The sequence below is a fragment of the Brachyhypopomus gauderio genome, chromosome 7 (assembly GCF_052324685.1).
Source record: "Brachyhypopomus gauderio isolate BG-103 chromosome 7, BGAUD_0.2, whole genome shotgun sequence".
Lineage (NCBI taxonomy): Eukaryota > Metazoa > Chordata > Actinopteri > Gymnotiformes > Hypopomidae > Brachyhypopomus > Brachyhypopomus gauderio.
The window spans coordinates 18,271,864-18,291,119 of NC_135217.1; the positions used below are offsets into that span (position 1 = coordinate 18,271,864).

The following is a 19,256-nucleotide window of genomic DNA, read 5'->3' on the forward strand; positions in this document are numbered from 1 at the left end:
ATCGGTAGAGAAAGTCTCGGGGGCGGTACAGGCAGTTCTGACGTCCAGGTGAGAGGAAAGACGGCAAACCGCTGTGCAGAAAGAGGCGGAGGAAGCGAGAGCTCTCATTGGTCCCTTTCCTGCTCTCGGTATTGTCTGACTCACAGCCACTACGGTGGGGCTTGTGTGTATGTTTCCTTGCCAGACCCACCACATGCTAGGGAAACACGCGCACATGTACACCCGCTGCCCACCGCTCACAGGAGTGAGTCGTTTCCATCTCGACGTGCTGTGGGGGGAGTTCATGAGCCCCAGGCTGAAACAAGAAGCATTAGTTGTTTTACAGGAAGCCAGACTCCTACAGCCAGATTAGACATTACACTGGTGGCTTTCTGAAGTCTGTGTTGTTTCGTGGGAGTTAAATATTTAAACATGGAAAGGACGGATTTTAGTACAGTTAATAATAACTATTTTGAGAAAGGAATGTGTTAGGGGTGAGGCTTCATTTGGGATTGTATTTTTTATTGATATTGTTTTTGACATAGTTTACCAGGATAGTAATAGTCAATGTTGTTCCGCAGAGACATTATATAACTAGAAATATGAGGGGTTAAGAGAATGAATATTTATAAGTGGGCTCACTTATAAAGGTCATACTGCGTCCCCCCAGCACTGCTCCCCCCACCCAGCAGTTAGTACTACCAGGAGGAGTGTGTGTGTGTGTGTGTGTGTGTGTGTGTGTGTGTGTGTGTGTGTGAGTGTATTTGCTACAAAGAACACAAACACTATATTAAAAGTGCTAACACTTTGACACTTAGTGCAATGGGAAAAAATATTTGTTTGAGTTATTCATATATTGACTTAATGGGCCATTTAGGAAATAATTATTTTGCGGAGTTTGTATATAGTTTTGCTTTATTTTACTAATCAAAGCGCGGGTGGTTTGCAAAAACACATGTAGCTGCACTGAGGCATTTTGGAGCAGAGATGCTGCTTCATGAATTTTGAATACCGTTTTGGGTGATGGGTGCCAGGGTGAATTAATTTTGTTAAACAGTCACTCTGCGCTAGCATGTAGTCCTTTGCTTTGGCTTTTCCTAACAAGATCTGTCACAATGTGTCCTAGGCAGGACAGCTGGGGAGACGTAGAGAGGACTCTCAGCAGGACAATCTGCACAAACCTTGGAACAAGGCAAAAAAAAAAAAATCAACTGCTTCGTATCAGACATGGAAGCTTTTTGAAGCCCCCTGTAAAGGACAGAGGTCAGTGTGATATTTGTCCTTGTCTGACCTTGATGTCCCTGTCTCTCTCGTTCTGATGCTGTGTGTGTGTGTGTGTGTGTGTGTGTGTGTGTGTGTGTGTGTGTGTGTGTGTGTGTGTGTGTCTCTCCCTCACCCCCTCCTTTTGGTTTTCCTTTTGGCTAATCAAAATGACTGACAGCCGGTGCGATGACCTCATTTTCGATGAATCTGTACACATCAGAGCAGCCCTGACTCCCATAGAAGAGGGCGTGTGCTCTGGTTCAGCAAAGAGGCAGTGTTACAAAACACAGCAGCGATTGTGGGAACTGCCTCTCAGCCACAGTCATTTCGCAGGGGTGTGGATGTGCTCATAAAGCCAGAGTCTGTTTCTGATGTTCACTTCACTGCCTTGTAGCGACTTGTTCTTTTGGAGACCGAACTTGCCACCTCGATTTAAGGCGCTTAAGGATAATTGTGCATTCAGCCGGCCGCATTTACAGTGGCTACGTAGCAAGCCTTTCTCTGAAAGGATGTTAATGCTGTTGTCTGGGATGCCGAATAGTGAATACAGACACGGAGGTGTTGGAGCTGTTAGCAGGAAACCACACGAATGAGGACGAGCGTCTCTTGTGACGCTTCAGCGATGTCATCTGTCTGTTTTACATTAATTTTCACACTATTTTTTTCCCACGTCTCTCTGTTTTACATTTTCTTTCACAGAAGAAAGAAAATGTGTTTTTTTTCACACCGTCACTGACGGGGATCCAGTGTATTGGTGGGAGAGTGGAGTCGCAAATCTCGGGTCTGCGTGTTTTAGAGAGTGTGTGCAGGATTCAGTTTTACTCCCTTTATGGGGACTGAATGATAGGAAAGGAATGACTTACTAATACGTAAGCAAACATTTGGGTGGTCACCCTGAGAAAGCACACATTTTAACTTTTGAAATCAAAAATGTGTTTCTGCAGTTAATACTGTGGTTACATTAAGGTGTTGACAGTGGTGTTCTGCTGCAATATTCCAAAGGGCAACAGGAAAAGGTAAAGCTCCTTTAATAAAAAAAAGCAACATTGAAAGTGTGAGTGTGTATATTTGTGTGTGCAGAGGATGTTGCTGTTGTGATAGTGACAGAGCAGGAGAAGCACCACCCACCTGAACCTGGTGAAGCATGCCGAGTGATGGTGTCTCAGCCTGTGTGATGGTGTCTCAGCCTGTGTGATGGTGTCTCAGCCTGTGTGATGGTGTCTCAGCCTGTCCGCTGGCACCTTTCCACTAAATGTGAAACTCACCTTCGGATTTTTTTCTTTATCAGCAGTGTGAAAGTGGGTGCAGAGAGGGTGAACATTAAGAACACTAACATTCCTGACGCTAACATTCCTGGCCCGTAGTGCTTCACACCCCCTCTCCTGTCAATCCAGCCACATTCCCACTTTAAAAATAATTCATTAATTACACAAAGAGGACTTTGGTTGAAATAGAAATGTATAAAAATGGCAAAATTAAGTTCTGTGTTTCCACGGAAGTGATTTGCTGCTGACTGTACCCTGAAGGTGATGGAGCAGAAGGTCGACTGTGCAGATCCTACGTGGTACGTTGCACGTGTGCCGTCTGAGGGCCTGAGGCGTGTGGTGGGAGCTGGGATGAGATACGCTCCAGTGCCTGCCGCACCTGCCCGCCAGCACTTGATCGCCCACTGCGTCAGGAAGGGATCAAGAAACAGGAAGATTGCATGCCATATGGAGGGCATGATAGCGAGCCTCTGCTGAATCATAGCACCTCCCTCTCTCTCTCTCTATCTCTCTCTCTCCATCTCTCTCTTTCTCTCTACATCTCTCTCTCTTTCCATCTCTCTCTCCATCTCTCTCCTTCTCTCTACATCTCTCTCTCTTTCCATCTCTCTCTCCATCTCTCCCTTTCTCTATCTCTCTCTCTCCATCTCTTTCTCTCCATCTCTCTCTCTTTCCATTTCTCTCTCCATCTCTCCCTCTCTATCTCTCTCTCCATCTCTCCCTCTCTCTATCTCTGTCTCTCCATCTCTTTCTCTTTCTCACTCCATCTCTCTTTCTCTATCTTTCCATCTCTCTCTCCATCTCTCCCTCTCTCTATTTTTCTCTCTCTCTCTCCATCTCTCCCTCTCTCTATCTCTGTCTCTCCATCTCTCTTTCTCTCTCCATCTCTCTCTTTCTCTTTCCATCTTTCCATCTCTCCCTCCCTCTTTCCCTCTCTCTCTCTCTCTCTCTCTCTCTCTCTCTCTCTCCCCCTCTCTCTCTCTCTCAGAATCAGTTCTGTTCCCCACCATGTCTTCTACTTCTGGTTTGTCTTGGTATCTATAATTTCTGGTCATTACAGAAACACAGCACTAAAAGATGCACATATGGATTACGTTGGGTACACAACATACATAAGGAGGAATAATTATTCATATCAGAGTGTACAGTCTGTTTGATATGTACTAAGCTTGGTGGACAGCATTTATTGGGTAGAGATGTACACACAATGTACAATTAAACTGTACCAAACAAAGCAATCTGCAGAAGACCCTACTGCTCTCGATGTGGTAGATATGAGCAAGTCACACTTCTGGTCCATAGTGCAGGAGTAATGATGAGTCCAAGCACAGAGCTGCTGGAGGTTAAGTGAGAGGGACTGGGCTGTAGTGGGACTGACGTTCAGATTGCTGAATAACCTGAGGACAGGTTAAAAAAATGGATGGATTTAAAAGGATTTGCCTGAGGGACATATTGTACCCAGAACAGATTGTATCCTATGGGGGGATTAAGAGCAAAGTTGGAAATTTGTTTCAGTTTTCTGGATTTGTCAGAGGCTGGAGCGTCATGGGAAACTGAGAAAATGTCACATGCTCACCTCAACTGGGCAGCATTTCATAACAAACGAGATCATAATAGTTCAGTTTGCGCAACTGAACAAAGATGTTCAAAGAGATGCCGGATTTTTTCCAGCAGAAATATTCTGCATGCACTATTGCAGTGTGACAGGGATCTCGTGAGAGAAGAGGTCATTGTGATGTAGTCCGTAGAGCAAGTGACATAGCACACCTGGTGCTCCTGAACTGGAGGTCTGTTGGTCTGAGGAACAAGCAACATGTGTAGAGATCAGGAATGATAATGTAAAATGTCAAGCTAAAATCCAGCAAAGGTATCCTGAATGATGTGCCTATAACTGACGTGGCTTACAGCATCATAATCTGATCTCTTTACTCTGAAGGCAAAGTTTAAAAATGAGATATGCAACTTTACAGCGAGATATGAAATATCAGGCTTTCAGATTTTTCACATTTTTTATGATTCCTTCTCTGTCACTGCTCAAAGGGATTAAAGGACTTATAGATAATCGCCCCTACCCCCCCATTTTATGACAACATACATGTATTGTAGAGTTGATGTAGATTGGCTGTAACTGTAACACAAGGTGCTAAGGAATAACAAGGTGCCATCAATTCCCCTATAGGCTTTTCCATTGGCCAACAGCAGGAGAACATTTTCCCCTACAGGCTTTCCCATTGGCTAACAGCAGGAGAACAAATTCCCCTACAGGCTTTCCCATTGGCTAACAGCAGGAGAACAAATTCCCCTACAGGCTTTCCCATTGGCCTACAGCAAGAGAACATATTTCCCTACAGGCATTCCCATTGGCCAACAGCAGGAGAGCAAATTCCCTACAGGCTTTTGAATTGGCCTAGAGTAAACTAATACTTAGCATGAGTTTGCTAAAAATACCTGTTCGTGGACATTCTCCTAGACACAGCATTCCTCTCGTGGTAAACACGCATTGGGGCCTCTTAACTGACGATACCACAAAACAAACACTTGCTCACTGCTACTCCATCAAAGACTCCGTGCTAATCTGTCTTCCAGTCCTCATCTGGAAAAGTGTCCTCGTGCTGTGGTTCACGCGGGGGGCACTTGTGAAAATGAGCCGGGTGGGCGCATGACGACTACATCAAGACTGCAGGGGGGAGGCTATTAGTCATCACGAGCTGTGAAATCACGCTCTCACCTCTTGGCAGTTCTCCACGGCGACGGGATGATTGACACGGGCCGCAGGGCTCGTTTCTCAGGGATCGTTCCAGTTGGGGGAGGGCCCCCCGGTACTGCTCCCGTTCCAACACGCCTGGTCCGACTGGCCTCGCAAGTCTGTTATCGTCATGTTCATTCAGAGATGTTAGAACTTCCAAATTGCAGCGTAGGTGTAGATTGGAGCTGTCCTCAGATCAGCCTGCCTGCCATTTAATGCTGGACCCGAGGCCTGTGAACTTCAGATGAGATTAAATCAGTTGGACAAATACCAGAGCGCAGAATTCATGGACGTGCCACAGGTATCCAGTGGCATCCACTTGCATGAGTAATCTAACTGCAGATCACTTCTGTGTTTGTGGTTCCGACAGACTGGTGGGGAGCTGAGCCCTGCCAACATATCTGTGGTGGCCTGGAACAAGACGCATGAATGTGGTTCATTTACATTATAGAAGTTAAGGTTCACTCATAGAAGCGTAGCTACAGAGAGATCACAGCGTCTGGGTTTAGCTGCCGTCCATGTGATCTAAAATTCATGAGCCAATACCGTGGGAACGTTCATTCATTCTGTATTCTAAACTCTTGTGTCTCTGTATAGACACATAACACTATATGTCTTGTTCTGCTAAATGTTTAACTAAAGTGAAATCTTCATAATACTCATAGCATAGATGTTAGAAGTGTGATCACAGGTAGCTTCTGTCCAAACTGTGATACAGTGTTTGCACTTTCCGTTATTTAAAATGGTCCAAAATCAAAGTATCTGAGAACTTTTGGCTACCACTCTTTACCCACGAGGAAGGGGTCAGAGATCAAAGGCCACTCGGTGGGGGTCTGGAAGGGTCACAGCAGTCAGGGTGAAGAGGTGATGATGGCAAATGGGACATTTGGGGCCTCTCAGTATGACGCTGGGAGAAGAACTAGGAAACTCGCCCTGCTGACCAGAATAAGTGAGCTGTGTGTTTCTCAGTTTGTCATTAAAGCAGGCAGAGTAAGAGAGTAGAGAAACACGCGGAGAATGGCAGACTGACATGCAAGGAGAGAGAGAGAGAGAGAGAGAGAGCATATTGTATATCATAACTGGATTAGTCTAGTTTAGGCTTGTCTTACTTACCAACTTTTGTTCAGTGCATCTACAGGAGTAAAACAACCATTGCAACACTGTCTGCTGCTTAACAAATTTACTTCCGATTACAGAAAAGCTTCTGTGGTACTTTTATCCCAGTTCACTGAGTCAGTGGATTCCTAAGTAATAGCACCTTAAATCAAATCAAGTTGTAGCTCCATCAGATGGCCACAGACACTGTAAAACCTCCATTCAGTAACATGTCATGGGTTTCTAAACAATACAGTTTACCAGTCAGTATGTCATACATGCACCAGACATGAACTCTCTAGTAGTAATCCGATCACCGTTGTCATAATCATCATCACTGCCGTTGAAGCCTGAAAATACTCCTTGTTACTACTGTATAAAAGAAAAGATCTCTGTTCCGTTGCCTTGTGCTTGCAGAGTTCTGAGTCTTTGTCAGTTTCATTAGGGATAAGGCAAAGATGGAGCAGGTTTCAGCTAAGAGCAGGGACAGGTTTCAGCTAAGAGCAGGGACAGGTTTCAGCTAAGAGCAGAGACAGGTTTCAGCTAAGAGCAGGGACAGGTTTCAGCTAAGAGCAGGGACAGGTTTCAGCTAAGAGCAGGGACAGGATTCAGCTAAAAGCAGGGACAGGGTTCAGCTAAAAGCAGGGACAGGATTCAGCTAAGAGCAGGGGCAGGTTTCAGCTAAGAGCAGGGACAGGATTCAACTAAAAGCAGGGACAGGATTCAGCTAAAAGCAGGGGCAGGATTCAGCTAAGAGCAGGGACAGGTTTCAGCTAAGAGCAGGGACAGGTTTCAGCTAAGAGCAGGGACAGGTTTCAGCTAAGAGCAGGGACAGGGTTCAGCTAAAAGCAGGGACAGGATTCAGCTAAGAGCAGGGACAGGTTTCAGCAAAGAGCAGGGACAGGTTTCAGCTAAGAGCAGGGACAGGATTCAGCTAAGAGCAGGGACAGGATTCAGCTAAAAGCAGGGGCAGGATTCAGCTAAGAGCAGGGACAGGTTTCAGCTAAGAGCAGGGACAGGTTTCAGCTAAGAGCAGGAAGAGGTTTCAGCTAACAGCAGGGACAGGTTTCAGCTAAGAGCAGGAACAGGTTCCAGCTAAGAGCAGGGACAGGTTTCAGCTAAGAGCAGGGAGAGGTTTCAGCTAAGAGCAGAGACAGGTTTCAGCTAAGAGCAGGGACAGGTTTCAGCTAAGAGCAGGGACAGGTTGCAAAAAGCAGGGACAGGATTCAGCTAAAAGTAGGGACAGGACTCAGCTAAAAGCAGGGGCAGGATTCATCTAACAGCAGGGACAGGATTCAGCTAAGAGCAGGGACAGAGTTCAGCTAAGAGCAGGGACAGAGTTCAGCTAAGAGCAGGGACAGGTTTCAGCTAAGAGCAGAGACAGAATTCAGCTAAAAGCAGGGACAGGATTCAGCTAAAAGCAGGGGCAGGATGCAGCTAAGAGCAGGGACAGGATTCAGCTAAAAGCAGGGTCAGGATTCAGCTAAAAGCAGGGGCAGGTTTCAGCTAAGAGCAGGAAGAGGTTTCAGCTAACAGCAGGGACAGGTTTCAGCTAAGAGCAGGAACAGGTTCCAGCTAAGAGCAGGGACAGGTTTCAGCTAAGAGCAGGGAGAGGTTTCAGCTAAGAGCAGAGACAGGTTTCAGCTAAGAGCAGGGACAGGTTTCAGCTAAGAGCAGGGACAGTTGCAAAAAGCAGGGACAGGATTCAGCTAAAAGTAGGGACAGGACTCAGCTAAAAGCAGGGGCAGGATTCATCTAACAGCAGGGACAGGATTCAGCTAAGAGCAGAGACAGGTTTCAGCTAAGAGCAGGGACAGGTTTCAGCTAAGAGCAGGGACAGGTTTCAGCTAAGAGCAGAGACAGGTTTCAGCTAAGAGCAGGGACAGGTTTCAGCTAAGAGCAGGGACAGTTGCAAAAAGCAGGGACAGGATTCAGCTAAAAGTAGGGACAGGACTCAGCTAAAAGCAGGGGCAGGATTCATCTAACAGCAGGGACAGGATTCAGCTAAGAGCAGGGACAGAGTTCAGCTAAGAGCAGGGACAGAGTTCAGCTAAGAGCAGGGACAGGTTTCAGCTAAGAGCAGGGACAGAATTCAGCTAAAAGCAGGGACAGGATTCAGCTAAAAGCAGGGGCAGGATGCAGCTAAGAGCAGGGACAGGATTCAGCTAAAAGCAGGGTCAGGATTCAGCTAAAAGCAGGGGCAGGATGCAGCTAAGAGCAGGGACAGGTTTCAGCAAAGAGCAGGGACAGGTTTCAGCTAAGAGCAGGGACAGGTTTCAGCTAAGAGCAGGGACAGGTTTCAGCAAAAAGCAGGGACAGGATTCAGCTAAAAGCAGGGGCAGGTTTCAGCTAAGAGCAGGGACAGGTTTCAGCTAAGAGCAGGAAGAGGTTTCAGCTAAGAGCAGAGACAGGTTTCAGCTAAGAGCAGGGACAGGTTTCAGCTAAGAGCAGGGACAGGTTGCAAAAAGCAGGGACAGGATTCAGCTAAAAGTAGGGACAGGACTCAGCTAAAAGCAGGGGCAGGATTCATCTAACAGCAGGGACAGGATTCAGCTAAGAGCAGGGACAGAGTTCAGCTAAGAGCAGGGACAGAGTTCAGCTAAGAGCAGGGACAGAATTCAGCTAAAAGCAGGGACAGGATTCAGCTAAAAGCAGGGGCAGGATGCAGCTAAGAGCAGGGACAGGATTCAGCTAAAAGCAGGGTCAGGATTCAGCTAAAAGCAGGGGCAGGATGCAGCTAAGAGCAGGGACAGGTTTCAGCAAAGAGCAGGGACAGGTTTCAGCAAAGAGCAGGGACAGGTTTCAGCTAAGAGCAGGGACAGGTTTCAGCAAAAAGCAGGGACAGGATTCAGCTAAAAGCAGGGACAGGATTCAGCTAAAAGCAGGGGCAGGATGCAGCTAAAAGCAGGGGCAGGATTCAGCTCTTCCAGCATTATCATGTGAAGACTACAATTTGTCCTCAGTGCCTTTATGGTTTGTGAGAGGACAATGTCTATATTAGTACCGTTCACCGAAAATAAGTCAAGACATTCTGGTTTCGTAATGCAATTCAGTGCAGTGAAAATTTATAGTAGGACCCAAATTCTGAATTCTGATCGTCTTCCGTCGCTGTAAAGTTCTTTTGAAAGCTCAATAAATGCGAACCAGAACCATGTGAGAATGCATGTGCTTCTTTGCTATTTTGATACTCATGGTTTTCAAATGAGTTTTTGTGAGACCACTTACAAACTCCTTGATTAGCAGGATCTCATTTGTGTGTCCAGCGGTTTGGGCATGTGGGCAATCCATTTTGTCCAAACTTATCAGTTGTTGGACTTGGAAAAGTAGGGGTGTCTTCAAAGCCACAACACATTGGTGACCTTCTAAAATAGGATGACCTCAAGTTCAGATCATTCAGTTTCACTTAATGTATTAATCTAGTTATTCCATCTAACAATTTGGAAATGATTTCATGCTTCTACTACAAAAGTCAAAATGGATGATGAATACTTACAACGTAGTTAGTATGCAGGAGTCATGACCTGTCAGCGAGGATTCCTTTAGGTGAATGTCCTGTGCGTGGGGTCCTGACTGTGTAGGTCCTTCTGTTCTCCACCTCCATGTCCTGAAAAGGAGGCAAGGAGGCCTCAGTGTTCATCAGAAACGGCCTGGCAGTCGTCACGGCACCGAAGGTGTTTTGTCTAAACACTCACTCACTCCTTGCTTCTCCTTCTCCCGCTGTCTCTCTTACTCTCTCTCTCTCTCTCTCTCTCTCTCTCTCTCTCTCTCTCTCTCTCTCTCTCTCTCTCTCTCTCCACTGTCTTCCAAACTTTAAACAAACATCAGCGTCTCATGTAAATATTTAGTACTCACTTTTAGAGTGTTCAAAGGCTTCTGGAGAAATGAATGAAGCAGTTTTCTCCAAGCTCACCTCAAAATGGAGGATTCAGATGAATGTGCAGACAAGGGAAGTCTGACTGAGTGGGGCTTTGGTGTACGGCTGTAAGAGTCGTTTCGTTTGTTTGATGTGAATGATGGGATTATTTTTGTATGCAGTCGCAGATTATAGTAGAAATACGGATCTTTTGGCATTTCCTCTTTAAGAAAAAAACATACTATTGTAAAAGCATTATTTTTCGCTGAAAAAAAGCCAGCTAAGGGCTTGTTGACACTGTTTACAGCTATGGACATTAACCACGAGGTATGTCCTAAGATGACCCTGATTCCATCCTGCCACTTCCAATTCTCACACAGAACAGCCCATAGCGCAAAACCCAGCTCAGTGTGAGGCCGACCAGCCATTTTGTAAGCAAGAGATCAATCGCCAAATACCCATCATTTATTCCCTTCTAGCAAAGAAGTACTCATTGGATATATTCATTCACAAACAAATGGCAAATGATCTGGGGGGCACATTTCACACTGTCTTATCATTGTCTCATCTATGTCTTTCCAAATACGCAAGAAATCATTTGCAAATACCAGATATGCATGCTTGTTGGCTTGTGCTAGTGTCACAAATTACACTGTCAACACGAAAGCTTACAGAAATGCATGTTGGAAATTCCGTATTGCTAGTTTAGAGAGATCGGTGCATTGGCCACAGACAGACAAAAATAGTGAATCACAGCCACACCATATGATCTGAAATATACATAGTTATTAAGCATTTTTAATGAGTTGGAATAGTATGTTTCATCTTCAAGACTCCTACTGCAGTACAGGGATTTGTGTTAATTTCAGATTATACTAAAGATTACAAGGTTAAAAGAGGTATTCAGTACTCAGTGAATCACATAAACCACCAGTGCATTTGTACCGAGACCATGTTAAAAATAGAACCTGCAATCCAGCCCAGCCCAAACTACTGCAGAGTGGAGCAACTGTGGTGGTTGTCTTTGTGGCCTTGTCCATGGCCATGGGGGCAGATTCTGTGTCTTCTCCCCTCTCTCTGTCTGTCTGTCTCTCTCTCTCTCTCTCTCTCTCTCTCTCTCTCTCTCTCTGTGTGTGTGTGTGTGTGTGTGTGTGTGTGTGTGTGTGTGTGTGAGTGAGTGAAAACACTATTGCACTTGTGGAAAATGGTGTGTGTGTGTGCGTGTGTGTGGTGGGAGGCTAGCAGTACTCGTGGACATCATGCCTCACTCTGCCTCCCTTTAGCTATAAGTAGGAGAAAACCTTGTTCCCTTGTTCCCTTGTTCCCTTGTTCCCTTGCCGTTAGCCCAACACACCCATCCAGAGGCTTTGTATCCTCCACTGCAGGGTGGCCTGTGGCAGGGGCGGAACTTTCTAGCGTATGGGTGCAAGTGAGTGAAAGAATATACCAACCAGCGCCCAGTCCTGGTCGAATATCTAGACAGACAGGGCTTACTTTCCAACACACCAATTACACTGACTCACTGAACCTTTAGCACTAATGCTTTGGTGCCAAGGTAAGACTTGTTTTGCCCGCCACAGACTTGCTTTCTCCCTCTCTGCTGCCCCTTTATGAATGTCACTGGAGTAATGTCACTGTTTTCTCTCTCCACCATTTTACTTCACAATCTGTACAGATACCACCACCATATCGACACATTCATGCCCTTCTTGCCCTCAATAATCCTGTGGAAACACATCATCCTGTTGATCTTGTGGAGATGGGAAGATGCCATAATGTCCACTCCATTAAAAACAGTTTAAAGGGCGAATTGGTAAAGAAAATAGTTAATAATTGCACACAACGTTCATCACGGTCTGTGTTGTGATATAGTACTGCCACCGATAACTGATGTCGTTTCTGAGAGAAAACATCCATAAGGCAGCATGCAGACATCTCAAACTGCACCGCCGTGACTGACCGTCGGGTGGAAAGCCGCTGCTCAAAGAGCCAGTACGTGCTAGCTAAAGCTTTTAGCTGTGACAGAGGAGAGCTGAAGCTGATTTCTATGCGCAGGCTCTGATGTTGCAAGCCTGAGCTTTATAGCAAGTGAGCTGAGCCGTGGTGCTCGAAGTTCCAGCAAAGGTAGGAATGAGCAGGACTTGTCTTCAGACGCAGGACTTGTCTTCAGATGCAGGACTTGTCTTCAGATGCAGGAGGTGTCTTCAGATGCAGGACTTGTCTTTAGATGCAGGAGGTGTCTTCAAACGCAGGAGGTGTCTTCAGATGCAGGAGGTGTCTTCAAACGCAGGAGGTGTCTTCAGATGCAGGACTTATCTTCAGATGCAGGAGGTGTCTTCAGATGCAGGCCCGAGTTGCTTGTGCGTCAGCGTGTTCCTGGGAACTCCTGGCAAACGTCACCCTGTCTCATCCCGTAGTCCTGTTGTCATGTCTTAATTCAATCCATTTCATGCTCTTGGTTTCTCCTTTCTCTCTCTCTCTCTCTCTCTCTCTCTCTCTCTCTCTCTCTCTCTCTTCATTCTCTTTCATTATTGCCAGTGCTCAAGGCCTTGCTACCAACCCCTCAGCTCTAAGGAACGACTATGATTTTAAATATTTTTGAAAAATTTTGCGCTTGTACATAAATCAGCAATTCAGTTATCCAGTATCCCCCAGGATTCCCACCCACACAAAATCAAAAATGGAAAAGACAAAACAAACAAATGCACAAACAACAATAACAAAACATTAAGCATGTATGCACGTGTCATGGTTTTTAAAGAAGTAAACACGGCTGTGCGTGCACACGGGTTTGGGTTAGGATGCATGTACTGTATTCCAGGTCGGTAAGAATTCTCCTATTTCTCAAGTTCCAGGACGAGTGGCAGAGGAATCGTACGTTTGGATGACGTATCTGTGTCATTCAAAGCTCAAAGAGACAATAGTGTCATTCTATGGGCTGAAAGTGGCCGGCCTACTGAATGAACAGCATCCTCTCTCGCTCGATTTGATTTACACGCCGTGCGGTTAATGGCCGGAAATGAAGGAAGGGTCTCATGGACGGGTGCTGAAGACTACAGACAGTGCTACAGACAGTGCTGTGTGGAAGACAGAGGTCATGACCATGAGTCAGCACTCAGACACTTCCGACTGGACAGGGGCCCTGTGGGCTGTGTCCGCCTCACCACTTCCAGAAAGCGTTTGTAAAATTTTTGTCAAAAAAGAATTTCTGCTTTTTATTTGCTCAGAGGACATATATAGCCATTGATTCACCAAACGGAATGACACAGACAAGTTAATTCACTGTGAACTGACCCATTATAACAACCCCTTGGTTCCGTTACAAAAAATATACCAAAATATCTGGTTTTGTATTGCAAATTGTTGGATTCCCTTATTAATAGTTTGATAAAAGAACTTTGTGGTAGATGTGGTAAATCTGAAGCATTGATTTGCTGAAACGTTGCTTGTTAGAGACATTTCATTGGATAACAGCATTGATTGCTTCGCCTGTACAAAACACCTAGCCAATCAGAATGCTTGTGATTAGCGAATCTAAACAATGGCGCAAGTAGACCTCATTTGTAAATTGTAAATTTGTTTTATTGTGGCAATTTTATTGTCTTTTTGTGTCACAAGTTGCCATTGCTGAGTTCCATTGTGTATGTGTATTTATTTAATTATTAGTTAGATTCAGGTAAAGTTAGAACTCCTCGACTTTAAACACCAAATAATGCTTCTGGATATGTGAGAGCATTACCATCTTAGACCCTCCCCCTTTGCCTCAGTCCTACGCACCTGTTACAAGAGGTGTCTGCCAGTCAACTTTAGAGTGTGTCATTTAGAGCCTGCAGCTGTGTGTATGACTTGTTACTGATAAGACGATAAAGCTTCCTAGGGAAACCTTGAACCTAAACCGGAGATCTTTAAAATTAATTTAAGCTTATTGGCCAGTCATTCTGAAAAGCAACAAAGGCACATTTAAACTTACAACAAAATTACAAATCTGAAGTCATAGTTACTCACTTAAAATACTTAAAATACTTAAAACTTAAAATAACATTATGCTCAGCATAAGGATCTCAGATGTTAAATTTGGTGTAACTATTTTACTGTGATGCTACTCTTCCAGGAATGAAAAAAGAGCCCAGTCACTGATCAGGTTCCAAAACACCTGATCCTTCCCATAATTCCACACTGCTCGACTGATGCATTTAGGGAAGAATGTTTTTAGATCTGTGGTGAAAAGTCTCGTAAGTGCATGGTGTTCCAGTCGTGGCCTTGGAGTAACACATGTGCCCTTCATAATTTAGGGCTCTCCCCTGTTTTAGCAGTGCCATGAAGAGCCTGTTAAATACCTAATGCGTCAGGTGCACTGGGAGGTGCGACACACCAAGTACTGGCGGTGAGAGAAGTGAGTTTGGAGATTAAAAGCCTTGACCTCTGACCCTTTTCAAGCAACAGTAAAGAGCGTTGGTTTGTAAAGCTTAAGTGTTGCTTAAGTGTCGGATAAAAATATCTATTTAGGATTCACAAATCAATTTGCATGCAGATATAAAAACACTTCTGCTGATACCTTCATGACATTAAGGCCATATGTCATGTGGTGATTGCCAGAAGCTTCAAGAAACCCAAACCATGAGATTAAGTAGAACAAAAACTTCTCCGTGCCCAATTATTCACTCGAGTTCCCATTTCCACTGGTTCCATTTGTGACAGCTGCTTCTCTACCTCTGATTGGCTCAGGTAATCTCTAACGAACACCAGGGTTGTCAGAAAAAAAACCCTCACTGACCCTTAAGCCCAAGCACTCCAGTCTTCAAGGGGAAAGGCCCCTCTAGTGTTAAGTGATAAGGCTTGGCTGTTGCCTGTGGCCAACGTGAAGACTCACCCGAGGGTGAGGAAAGGCAATACTTTGAGCAAGTCTCGATGTTTAACATCAGCTCGTCTGCTGGCCAGCTGGCTGCCTGGCTGTTTAGCAAGCCAAAAAACAATCTGACTTTGTCATGCTGTGATATATATTTATCGCATGGACTGAATAATTTCCTATCAGATTATTCTGTTTCCTGAACAGAGTAGGGTCTGCCATCCTGTCTATGTCATTTTCTCTGTCAAATCTATGTATTCTCTTTTTTATCTATGTATCATTTGTCAATTTATTTATTTTTAGTTCTTTTAGTTCTGCCAGACACCAATATAGGAGAACATCACTATCTGAAGACAACCTAACTGTTTTTAATAGGAAAGCTTTCTTTTACAGGGCAGAAAGAAAGGGAGTGAACTATTATATTTGTGTAATATGGGTAGTTTAACTATCTATTTCCTAGTTTGACAAAGTACTGCTAGCTGTATTTTTTGTAAAACATGGGTGTAGATCTACACCAAGATAAAGTTTGCAAGATATCTGTCTAGGGCCAGTGCTAAAACATCCAGCTATGTTAGCCCAAAGGAAAACTATGAAATAGAAAGGAAATTAGCGAATTTAATTAAAAAGCTGCAAACAGTATCCACTAGGAAACACTTGTGTTCTATTTCTAGAAAACACTGACTCTAGAAAGAGGATATATAAAACGTGTGCATTTGATAGCGACAGTGACTCTGGCTTTTTATAGCAGTGAGAGAGAGACAGGTGCTTTATCTGTGTGTGTATGTGTGTGTGTGTGTGTGTGTGTGTGTGTGTGTGTGTGTGTGTGTGTGTGTGTGTGTGTGTGTGTGTGTGTGTGTGTGTGTGTGTGTGTGTGTGTCTAAAATTACATTTGCACATTTTTTCCCCAAATGTCTGCTTCATGCTTCATGTCAGAGTTACTATTCTCCCCACACTCAGATTAAAAAGAATTGTATAGTATTAAAATCCAGCTCATTCTTGGAAGAGGAGTTTATAACTCATCAACTGGTTTGTAAGAACTTTAAGACTTTTCTTAATCTGTGTGCTTGGTTACTTCACTTTATAAACTGTGTGCTTGGTTATTTCACTTTTGTGCTTCAAGGATTGGTGAAAATGCTCCGCCTGTGAACTGTAATGTGCTCTAGGGCTCTCTCTCCTAAAGTGTGTTGAGTGTGTGTGTGTGTGTGTATATGTGTGTATGTGTGTGTGTGTGTGTGTGTGTGTGTGTGCGTGCGCGCGCGTGTGTGTGTGTGTATATGAGCGCTGAGGTGTAACTCCCATTTGTGAGCCACACAGATGACTTCTGACATGTTGCCCTCAAGCACCGGATCACCATAACTAGAACAGGCACCAGAGGGGGGTGGGGGGGAATGCGTCTGCATGCGCGTGTTTGTGTGGGAACATGTCAAGCCGGTCCCTTTTTAAACAGCCTCTCCCCTTCTCACGCGTTCTTGCCAAAACCTCATCACCATCCCAAGAATATCCTGTTGGGAGTGATCAGCGGCCTCCTGCCTCTCCCATTCCACAGCGTAGCGAGTGTAGTATGGTGGTGCCGCGGCGTGCTGCCAGAGGAATGGAGGCGCTGAGAGCATGAGCCTTGCACCACGCTCACCAAGAGGGGCAGCTGAATGCAGCTGAAATATGAGTCTTCAAGGAATGTGTACGTTGTATTGGTAATCAGAGTTTTCACTGAGGAGCGTTGTGGCAGTGATTTGTGGGTAGTCTTTTGTGCAAATAAACTTAAAGTTCTGCGCTGTTTTCATAATCTTACTACAGTCTTATGGTTACGAGCAAACTTAATCATACTTAATCAGAATGAAGCAGAGTATTAGTGATTCATTTTCTTATAAGTTACTTTAGGCATCTGTTAAAGTAGGTAGATCAATATTAAGTCACGTGTGCCATGAAGACAGCCGTCATAGTGCCTTTGTAAAGCTTGAATGATGTGAGTGGTAAAACCATCACGTGTGGGCCTGGCTCCACTTCTTCTCTTTACATTTCATTACATTTGAAAGATCAACAGGTGGTGAGGAAGTGTTGGGTGATGTGGATTATGGGTGGTGTGCAGTATTGGTGGTGTGGAGTGTGTATGGTGTGCAGTATGGGTGGTGTGGTGTATGGGTGGTGTGGAGCGTGTATGGTGTGCAGTATGGGTGGTGTGGTGTATGGGTGGTGTGGAGCGTGGCTGGTGTGGAGTATGGGTGATATGGAGTGTGTCTGGTGTGCAGTATTGGTGGTGTGCAGTCTGGGTGGTGTGGACTGTCTGGTGTGCAGTATTGGTGGTGTGGAGTATGGGTGGTGTGGAGTGTGTCTGGTGTGCAGTATTGGTGGTGTGGAGTATGGGTGGTGTGGAGTGCCTGGTGTGCAGTATTGGTGGTGTGCAGTATTGGTGGTGTGCAGTATTGTTGATGTGGAGTGTGTGTGGTGTGGTGTATGGGTGGAGTGGAGTATGGGTGGTGTGGAGTGTCTGGTGTGCAGTATTGGTGGTGTGAAGTATGGGCGGTGTGGAGTGTGTCTGGTGTGCAGTATGGGTGGTGTGGACTGTCTGGTGTGCAGTATTGGTGGTGTGGAGTATTGTTGATGTGGAGTGTGTGTGGTGTGGTGTATGGGTGGTGTGGAGTGCCTGGTGTGCAGTATTGGTGGTGTGGAGTATTGTTGATGTGGAGTGTGTGTGGTGTGGTGTATGGGTGGTGTGGAGTGTGGGTGGTATGGACTGTCTGGTGTGCAGTATTGGTGGTGTGGAGTATTGTTGATGTGGAGTGTGTGTGGTGTGGTGTATGGGTGGTGTGGAGTGTGTGTGGTGTGGTGTATGGGTGGTGTGGAGTGCCTGGTGTGCAGTATTGGTGGTGTGGAGTATTGTTGATGTGGAGTGTGTGTGGTGTGGTGTATGGGTGGTGTGGAGTGTGGGTGGTGTGACCTAGATCCAGGCAGCGTTAGGACTGAACCTATGTAGAATCCTCCACATATGGCTGTGGCCGATGATCTTTCCACTGTGAGTGCTCTCGGTAACGCTAACAATAGTGCGCTAACCCTAAACAGCTGTCAGCTGATTGAGTCCATGCTACTGGGTGTCTGGTGGAAGTGGTGACTGGGGAGTGCACAAAGTAGACTAAACAGCTGGCCATCAGCTCTGCTCCACATGCATGAGGCTGAGAAGACTGATAAGAAGAGCATCCATGTTTTATATGCTGGATGGTTGTTGATGTCATGGAGGTTACATGGGTTGTTGATGTGATGGAGCTTGCATGTGTCAACTTGGTCTAACTGACTTTTTGCACAACCTGTGCTATGTGCAGGTTTGGGTACAAAGAGAACTTGATGATGTAAGTCAGTGCGGAGAGACGTTTTGCTAGGTATATTTCAGACATCTTTTCCTTAGACTGACCTTCTCTGTCTTTCTCTCTCTCTTTCTCTGTCTCTCTTTCATTTAGTTTCTTTCATCTTGTGTTGGTGTAATTAGACATAAAAAGGAAGTGACATGCTGCTGCCTTTTTAAAGAAACTGGAAATGGATTCTCTAAAAGTTACGAATGGAAACACCTGAGAGGGAAAATATAGCATCACTCTGCGTATTGGGAACTGGTCTGAACTCCACACTGAAGAATGTAAAATACCTTAGGACACTCATACCTTTCCTTTTAAAACAAGCTTAGAGTATGACCTGTTTTAACATCTTTTACTACTAATAAACTTCATTTTCTTCATTCTCTCTGTGCTTTTCGACATTACTGCATGCCTGACGTTACCGAGCAGGTCCGCCTGCCCTTCTAACCAGTGACAGCACAGAGGCATCAGCAAATACCTTCACATGGAAAAACGAGGGAGGAGCAGTTTGTGTTTGAAAAAAAAAACGGTTATTACTGCATGAAATTTGCTGTCTTCTGTGCGTGAGCTGTATTGCATTATTGAAACGTAGTTATGATCCACGTAGGTGTACCTATTAAACATTACCGCATCCCTGTTGAATGTCAGATTGCGTAACACCACAGCGGAGACGTTTGGTTAAGGACTCGCATGGGGAGGAGTGTTTTATGTTCACATTTTAGTTTCACATCCTTTTCATTTCCCTTTTTCCCAGGCTGTCCAGCTGTTGTACTGTAGATGAGTGTCGCACAAGGGCCTGAACACTGTGAACTCCAACGGTAGAGTTTCGAAACCTTTCCGATAAGAGTCAACCGAAATGCACCCCCAT

General features: G+C 45.1%; 1 long non-coding RNA gene across 3 annotated transcripts in view; it reads left to right on the forward strand.

Moving 5' to 3' along the window:
* LOC143519133 (uncharacterized) overlaps window positions 1–19,256 on the forward strand; it is a 41,819-nt gene that overhangs the window by 5,325 nt on the left and 17,238 nt on the right. For all 3 annotated transcript variants that reach the window (XR_013132366.1, XR_013132365.1, XR_013132364.1), the window contains exon 2: window positions 1,106–1,242. This is a non-coding gene — a long non-coding RNA (uncharacterized LOC143519133). The remainder of the gene's footprint in view (window positions 1–1,105; window positions 1,243–19,256) is intronic.